This window comes from Coregonus clupeaformis, chromosome 26, assembly GCF_020615455.1.
Source record: "Coregonus clupeaformis isolate EN_2021a chromosome 26, ASM2061545v1, whole genome shotgun sequence".
Taxonomy (NCBI): Eukaryota; Metazoa; Chordata; class Actinopteri; order Salmoniformes; family Salmonidae; genus Coregonus; species Coregonus clupeaformis.
The window spans coordinates 27,382,157-27,391,332 of NC_059217.1; the positions used below are offsets into that span (position 1 = coordinate 27,382,157).

A 9,176-nucleotide genomic window follows, 5' to 3' on the forward strand; every position below is an offset into this window, starting at 1 on the left:
AACTAACAATGTTCTGAAGACTTTCTTCCAAAAGGTGAAGGCTTCTTTGCCAGAACTAACAGGAGAACCTGGGTATTTTCTGATTTGGATGCTTTGTGGCAGTAGAGGATTAAAGAAATAAGAGCTGGACAGAATCTAGGTGGAGAGGTTAGTACTAGGTGCTGCTGGCTACCTCGATGGAAGGGAAAGTAGCAGAGACAGATTCCTAGTAATCTAACTCAGAGGAGGAAGATGGCACTGCCACTGTGGAGCATTGTTTTTGTGTTTTTGTCTGTGTGTTTTTGCAGCAGTGAATCTCAACTTCCCTAGTGGTAAGATGCAAGAAGGACACACTACACAGAGCGATGTTAATAGAAATTGGGGAGTATATTAGAAATAGGTATTAAGAATGATTGTTAAAACATAATAATTTGTCATATAGTCAATGCTTATATGGATTTATTGGATTAGAAATGAAATCAATTAAACTGTTATGTTTTGTCTTCTAGTGAGGTAAATACAGATGGTGTCTTGATGCATAGTAGGGATAATTTGGCCTAGAGTGGTGTGAACCTAAATAAAAATAAAAAACCTATGAACCGGCTGAAGATGAATATCAGAGGCGTTGAAGATGTTTCTGTAAAGCACCACTTCTACATGCAACTGGTGTACAACAGCCAATCGGAGCTATCAAAGGATTATCTCATGTTTTATATCGAGGGAGTGGAAAAGGAGTCCACCATTGAGTGAGAATGGAGAAATATATGTTCAGATACAACATTTCTAATGTTGTGGGCATAATGGTTGGCAAATGGACAAGACAATGAGGTTGTAGAGTTGCTGGTGACTCGGATGAGACATTGAAGTTGTGACATTGTCATGGGCAATTCATTTTGAACTGTGTAGATGTCTGAAGAACACAATGAAGAGACGCCAGAAGATTTAAGTGCCGGGAGAGAAAAGGGGTTGCTTAGCTGTGTTAATAAAACATTTGATTTATCTAAATTTGCTAATTTGGGTAGTAGGCATATACACTGCTAAATTAATAGTACTAAAAATGCATTGATATAATGATCTGTAATTATTATCAGGATGAGGAAAGTCATAATATAATTATGCTGTATGTTAATATAAGTGTATATTCTGATAGTGGTAATGGGTGATAAAGTTGAGGGTTTTAATTTTGATTGATAAGGATCAAGTGAATCACTAAGAATTGTCATTCTAAATTTGGTTGAGTTAAGTAATTTGGTTTTTGGTTATAATTTATAAGATGACTGAGTGATTTAAGTAAATCATTAGTATGTATTAGTATAAATATTTTCAAGATGAAGGATATTGCTTGTATCTGGTTTTAAATGTACTTAAGTACAGGATGGTTTTTCCGACTGCACTTGAAGAAACGTTCTTGACATTTTCAGTATTGACTGACCTTCATGTCTTTGCTTATTTGAGAGCTGTTCTTGCCATAATATGGACTTGGTATTTTACCAAATAGGGCTATCTTCTGTATATACTTCTATATACACTCGCACTTGACCCCCCTTACTAGCTCTGACTTTGCTCATAGCTACTTTATTGAGAAAAAATGTACTTACTATGATTGTGGTATATGGTTCTCTCACCTAGCTGTCTTAAGATTAATGTACTAACTGTAAGTCGCTCTGGATAACAACTTCTGCTAAATGACATAAATGTAAGATGGAGGGGATGCCGTCATAAGGCTAACCTAAAGATTGATTACCTGATGGTGAAGCCATGTTAGCTCAGGGTATTGCTGACTACAGTCGATTCCCTGTCTCACCAATGTCTCTGAGGAGATATGCCTCCACTGACATCTATCTAACCAGTGGTGTCTCCTAACAGGGAGAATACTGGGGAGAGCATCCTCTACCTCTGGGTGGAGAAGATCCGGGAGTTCCTCCTGGAGAAATCCCAAAGCACAGACACAGGTGAAAATCAGTGTCTGATTGATGTGATATTTTATTTTCTCACTAGAGGGCAGTATTTGCTTATCAATAAATCCTTCCCAGCTACAGAAATCTGATTACAAAATTGTGCACCCATTGCCTTCCTTGTACAGGTAGATGTCAATGCATGTCCATGAGCTCAGACAGAAAATCTATTGAGTAGGTCTGATTTCAATCTCCTTCCTTTCATGGAAATGACAGTCAGATTTATTGGGATCTTTCATTCAGTTCTTTGAGGTCCAATGCATCATCGTGATAAGATGAACACAAGACTTGGTGGGTGGTATGAAAAGCCCTCTTTCCTGTTTCTGTCATTTAACTGAATGAAGATCAGTATCTGTGCTGTGAGCCTGTGGCGAAACCTTTGTCAAAGATACAAAGAGACTCTGAGGAAAGAGAAGTATATTTGGTAATTTTAGTGTCATTGAAAATGGTTTTCTATGTATGGTGAGTCTTAATGCCATTTATTCACCTGTTTGAACATAAAGACAGGATCTTCTTTATTAAAACTCTATTCACTGTTTGTAAAGCCTGTACGCTTTTGTAAGCTAATTTAGCATATTTCTTTCATGGAGTACTATTTAAATGAATGACTATTGAATCCATCAATATGGATGCAGTCCTATCATTGCAATTATGTGTTTTCTCTCTATACAATTGTAATGATCAACTGAAATGGGTTAAAAGCAGAGAATGTGAATGTTGTGAAAATGAGACGCTGGGTATAGGTCATAGAGCATCCTTGCTTTAAAGGAAATTTGTCAGTTTGGAGCACATTCATTAAAGTATAAACGCAAGTCGAAAATGGAAATGTGTATTCAAATTGCAGCTTGTGTCCTCTTCCATAATGAGAAATAGTTTTGGGCAATGGTTGGTGCTAATGCCCTCTGATCCTTCATTTTGGATTTCTTCTCAGTGCAATGTTTTCCCTTTTTTAATGAACTCGTACTATTCTACATGCAATAATTGTACTTGTGGAAAGCATCATTATGTAGATTAAAAGTGATTTGGGATTATTTGATGAAAAGGCCTATCTACGTACTGTAGACGTCGATGTAGACTCCATAATCATTATAGCACCATAACGTTCAACAACATAATTTGGTTATGCATGAATGTACCTTTCAGTATAGTACACAATTTTTACAAAACGTTTCAGTATATTAACATTCAAAGTAACCCTTGTTCTATTCCACCCTTCTTATTTGGCTTTATCTGTCTTGTTTTAACATTTGTTAATTTTAAGGTCATGCAATGGTAATAAGCTGATGATGGGACCTGCGCAGTAGGTGTCCATGTAAATTGGGACTGTCATGCCAGATACTGTCCGCCTGCCAATTTGTGTACCCCCATGCGTCACAATAGGATTCGATAAGCTGTTAACGTCTGTTGCTATGTCAACGGTGTGATGAGCTAATGCGTACAATTTTGGAGATCATTGCAGCCAAATTGACGTTCTTTTCAACGGAAGAGTCAGAAAGGGCATTCAAGGACACTCAAACTCATACAACTGGCAAAGTCTTAACACAGAGACACAAAGACATACAAATACACAGCTTGAATTCATTTCACAGCCTGTCTTTCTACTTTTCTCACAGTGGACCAACCAAAGGTGAGAAATATGACAACAGAAGTGGATGATGATGAAGAAATACCAGATAACTGGGTTCTAAAGCTGAACACAGAGAATGTACACCTCTTCGAGAATCACTCAAGTGGTATGGCACTAACTACTGTATTGTTGAATAGAGAGAATGACAAAAACAAGTGGAATACTCATATCTGAATGAAGTAACAGTTTAAATGTTGTGTATAAACTGAGTTGTGCTTGCTGCCCACATGTTAATCCAGTGACAATTGGTTATTACTTGTGCCTCTTGTTTGTGTTTGTAAATCTTTGTATATGAGGAACTACCTCCTATTAAAAACACGGGGGGACGATCATAGATAGACGCAGCACCTTCCAGCCACAACTAGTCACTGTGGTACTGTGTAGGCCCTCATCCTGTCTCCCTCCTCTCGCTGACTATAAAATATTCATATTCTGTCACATCTCACAGTTAGCCAAGTAGATTACAAGCCTTAGAATATTCAAAAGATCATGTAAGACAATGCAACCTTGTTGGGAGACAGAAGTAGCTGTCAGTTGAAGTTCATGTGGGGAGGATGTAGTTTCAATGCTAATGTGCCTCCAATATGGAAAACTAAACATCCTCAGGCTGTGCTTTGCTGCTCAATGCTCTCAGGTTAAAAACAGAAAGAGCTGCTTTAAACATATCTCACCTGCCATCATAAGCAATTTAGACAGATATAATTATGTCATTTCCTGCAGAGTACATGAACTGTGTAAATGTGATTACAGTACACATTATATCATAAGTTAACTATTAAACCACTGTACGGTTCTCTTTTACATACTGTACATTTTCAGTATTACAATTACTCACCCAATATACAAGTAGGCTATTCTTGTACAAAAACTGTTTTTATAAACTTTTGAAATAAAGTTACTTAATATATTGTTGTGAGTATGAGTCAACAGCACCTGTCAGAGTCTTTCAGAAAGACACCTACAGCATATTTGTCATTCTGTTAGATACGCCATCCGTTTGAAGAGTAATCAAGCAGGTGTGTTGAAAATGATTACCCTCATCCACACAAGAGTTCTAAGATGAGTGGGGAACTTTTGAGTTTACTGCGGAACTCGTACTCTGTTAAAAACAAGCCGCCTCCACGGGATAGATGTGCCCATCATTCGTCTAATGTTGAGAGTATGATTGAAGGAAAGGAGGCAATCTAACCGATTTCAACAGGTCATTTTTTTTAATGCCATCTATTCTTGTGTTTCAGGTTAAAATGGTTATTGACTAGCTGTATGAAAACAAGAAGATTGCTTGCGCCACTCACAACATTTATACATACAGGTAGATCATATGCAGTACATAACAGGTTGTAATATTCACAGTTGCTGTAAATCAATCTAATCACACGGTTGATCACTTGTTCCTCTGTAGCTCAGCTGGTAGAGCACGGCGCTTGTAACGCCAAGGTAGTGGGTTCGATCCCCGGGACCACCCATACACAAAAATGTATGCACGCATGACTGTAAGTCGCTTTGGATAAAAGCGTCTGCTAAATGGCATATTATTATATTATATTGTTATTTGATGATAATATAATCTCTCGTGGACAGATTCTGCGTGTAAAAGAGGAAGTGACAAACTTTCGCAATCATTTTACTTCAGGGTAACTGAGATTAAGGCTAATATAAAAAGAAAGACAGGCATGTAATTTCTATCAACAGAGTTCATTACAGCTCTTAGAGGTAAAGTACAAACAGGGCTGAAAATAACAGCCTTTCATAGAAGAAAATTAGGGGTATGACAGGTGTGTGTGTGTCCTTGTGTGCTTGCGTGCATGCTAGCAGATGTTTGTGTGCGTGCGTGCGTGCGTTTGTGTGCGCGTGTGCTTGCTGTAAGTAGGCAGAACGGGGCTCTGCTAGGTTTAATTAATTAGATCAAGAGCCTTTATGAGATGCTTGATATGCTCTATAGGTAGCCATTAACCTGGCAGGATATGGTGACATTTAGAGCATTAAAAAATCTTTCCTTCGAGGAGACATGCAGTTTACAGTACTGACATTCTCAAACTAAAAGTCAACCACCTACAACCAGTCTCCCTTTATTGTCTCTATTGTAGGATATACTGTGAGGACAAGCAGAGTTTCCTGCAAGACCGTGAGGATGATGGAGAGACGGCAGCGGGAGGACAATCGCTTCACTTACTACATGTGCTTTACTCTGTGTCCACTTTGCTTCATTCCCTTTGGTGCTCTATTCAGTATTCACACGGTTGCCTCATGCTATCCCGCACGCTCAGGGACCCATTTTAAGTTTTCAACCTAACCCTCTGTGGTCTTGAGGTTCACTGACCCTCAATTATTTATATTTATATATATATATATATATATATATATTTATACTTGAATATTATGTCAAGTCCAAGGTAATATACATTATCTCCTATTTAATATTTCACTTGGATACTGCATTCTTAATGTGTCCTTGTTATCTCCAAGCATGCTTATTCCCAGGGTGCAGTGATGATGAGATGCCCTTTAAACTGACTGGGATATAGAAGGGGGCTCCTGTCTGTTCCTTAGCAACCCTTCCACCAGAAACAAATTAAAACCTGCAAGGTGACTTTATGTAAACTTTCACTCCAAAACAATGACTTGAGGCGAGGAACAAAGAAGTTTAGTTTTGCAGCAAAGGAGCATAAAAACATAAATGAACATAAAATCCACATGGATCACAATGACACACAGTTCTAGTGAATACACTGAGCTAGTACATCAAGTCAAGGCAGCTGTTAATACTAATATATACAGTAGGCCTACTAGTGATCAACATTAGCAGCAGCACAAATATATAGCAAGCCAAATCTGCCTAATAAGTAATGTGCTCTGTGTATTCTTAGATCATCTGGTCAACAACATATCAACAAGTGCTGACAAAAACAAAAAAACATAATCAACATCAGCTTCATCATCATCAACAACATATTACCATTGTCATCCTCAAAATCATCATTATCCCTAGCCTACATCCTTCTATTCTCCATATTCAACTGGGCATTGGCCAATGACAGTCAAAAGCGTACATTCTCTCCACAAACTATGACCAAACAAACATTGATAGGCAAACAGGTAAAATCAAATCCAGCAAAAGAGTGTGAAATGGTTTGAAGAATCCAAAGTCCAGGAAAACCCTTGAGAGACATTCGTCCTATACAAACCAGAAATATGCTATTATAAACATGCTTCAAGCAAAAGGGCCTTCAGAATAGACAGAGAGAACTCACACAGTGGCTTGTGTGTTGGCACCATGGCATACACACACACACAAACATATACACACTCACCTATACACGTCTACTAACTTTAACCTGTCACTGTTTGAAGACCAATCTGTGCTGTAATTGGTGTCAGTGGAAACAAAATAAGATGCTGTAATCCAAACTTAATGTTGCATTCAAGCAAGCATTCAGTCCTGCCCCAGTCAATACCAGTGGGTACAGACTGAGGCTCCAACAATTAAATAATTTCCTAATCGTTTTCATTCCCTCTGTTCCATGCATTCGTATTCACGCACATCATCAGCAGGCATGAATGCCAAATGTCAGAATTTGACAGTGGGAGTGCACCACTGTGAAATGCCTCTTTGGATTTCTCTGCTGGAGTCCAGAGCCTTGTTTACACATTTCTCAGATGAATCTGCCTTTGATTGTAGCCCTTTGCCAAAAACAAAAGCAATGGACCATGTCTGAGTGGGAGGAGACATCTTGAGAGGAAGTTGTACTGTGCTGAATCCCACAGGACTTTGCTTTATCTATGCTCTGGACAATCTGATTTTGGAATATAGGTCGCACTGAGTCTGTTCAATGGAGGTCTACTTAGTGAGGTGTGTATGCAATATTGAATATCAAATGTGCTTCCCTCCTACAAGGGATATGATGTGTGTGTCAATGAGGGATGGTCAAGATCTGGTCATATGTCATCATCCTGAATTTGACCCAACGAGTGAAGAGAAGTGCCTTCCGTCTAATGCTCCCCCTCATACCCAGGTGCTTTTGGGTAATATTCTGATTAATGTTCTACTCACGCCTCTCAACAGTGACAGGCAATTTACTTCGAGGGCTCATTCTTAATCTGTTCTTTTCTAATCTCTTTTCCTCTCAGCCCCCTTCTCCATTTCCTCATTTAGAATTTAGTGTTTCTTCAACTCGGGGGTACGGATGTGAAGTGAGGAGCGGAGAATAAAGGGACACGTTTTTTAATACAGTAAATAGGCAGATGGCATTGGCACTGTCTCCCATGCTGCGTGGAGGGTTCTTGATTGACAGCGGAGGGGCTGAGGCAGATATTCTCCTGGATAAAGGCTTATTCTTTGCGATGCATCTTGTGTCAGCTGCAGAGCTGAAACCAGACATCCAGGGGGTGTTCACTAGTCATCCCCTGTCACATGTGACCTGTCAATCATCTTGCTAATCATCACATCGTCTTTGGTATGACAGATGAGGAGGTGCTTGGGTACATGGACCAGTGACCACAATGTTGCTTATCTAAATCGCCAAGCACACTGTTGTTGGACCACTTAGAGAGTTGACATAAATCATCTGTCAAGGGAAGATGATGTCAGTTATTAAGTCTATCTATATTTCGCCATGGGAACAATCCTACTCCGACCACAAGTGGTTTTGCACAACGATTCTCTCTGTATGCTGATATCTTTATCATGGGAGAGGAAAACATGTCTGTATTCTTCTGTTTATTGCTTAACATCAGTTTTCTAATCATTCCCCAAACAACCATTATATGTGATTAATATCTGTCATTTGATTATGTGATTTTTTTCCAGTCCTCGTTGGGTCTATGTCAAACCTATATTGCCCTAACAGAGCACAAGCACACACAATCATCAACATCCACACATATACAGTGCATTCGTAAAGTATTCAGACCCCTTCACTTTTTTCACATTTTGTTATGTTACAGCCATATTCTAAAATGGATTAAATAAAATATTTTCCTCATCAATCTACACACAATACCCCATAATGACAAAGTGAAAACAGTTTTTTAGAAATGTTTGCAAAAAAAACGTTTTTCTTCTAAAAACCTGTTTTAGCTTTGTCATTATGTGGTATTGTATGTAGATTGATGAAGGGAAAAAACAATTTAATCAATTTTAGAATAAGGCTCTAACTTAACAAAATGTGGAAAAAGTCAAGGGGTCTGAATACTTTCAGAATGCACTGTATATCATGTGCCACTGCCATTCCCACTGTGCCAACACCACTCTGTTGTCCCACCTCAGATCCTGGATGTGCGGAAGGAACGTGCTGGTGGTTGTGTCTCACCGGTATGGAGAGATTCTGCTGGGTCCAGACTGTTTCAAACACATCAACAACTCTGCCAGGAGGGATACACCTCCTCTGTGGTGAGACTCTCTCTCCCTATTAGTAATGTGTCCAAGTTTGGCACAAGTCCACACTAAAGTATAAGTTCAGTGACTTCAGTCTGAATGTTTAACAAGGCCTTGGAAGCTGTTTGAGTTTCATGGGAAAGTTTAAATGTTTGTTTCTAATATCAAGCTTGATGGGGAATTGTTTTAGAGTTCCTTGTTGTTGGAAGCTTTTGAGAAAAGCAGTATTAAAGAGGCATAT

General features: G+C 38.8%; 1 pseudogene; it reads left to right on the forward strand.

Annotated features, from left to right (window-relative positions):
- The first annotated feature begins 588 nt into the window (after window positions 1–588).
- Window positions 589–8,954, forward strand: LOC121539822 (annotated as a pseudogene).
- The last annotated feature ends 222 nt before the right edge of the window (window positions 8,955–9,176 follow it).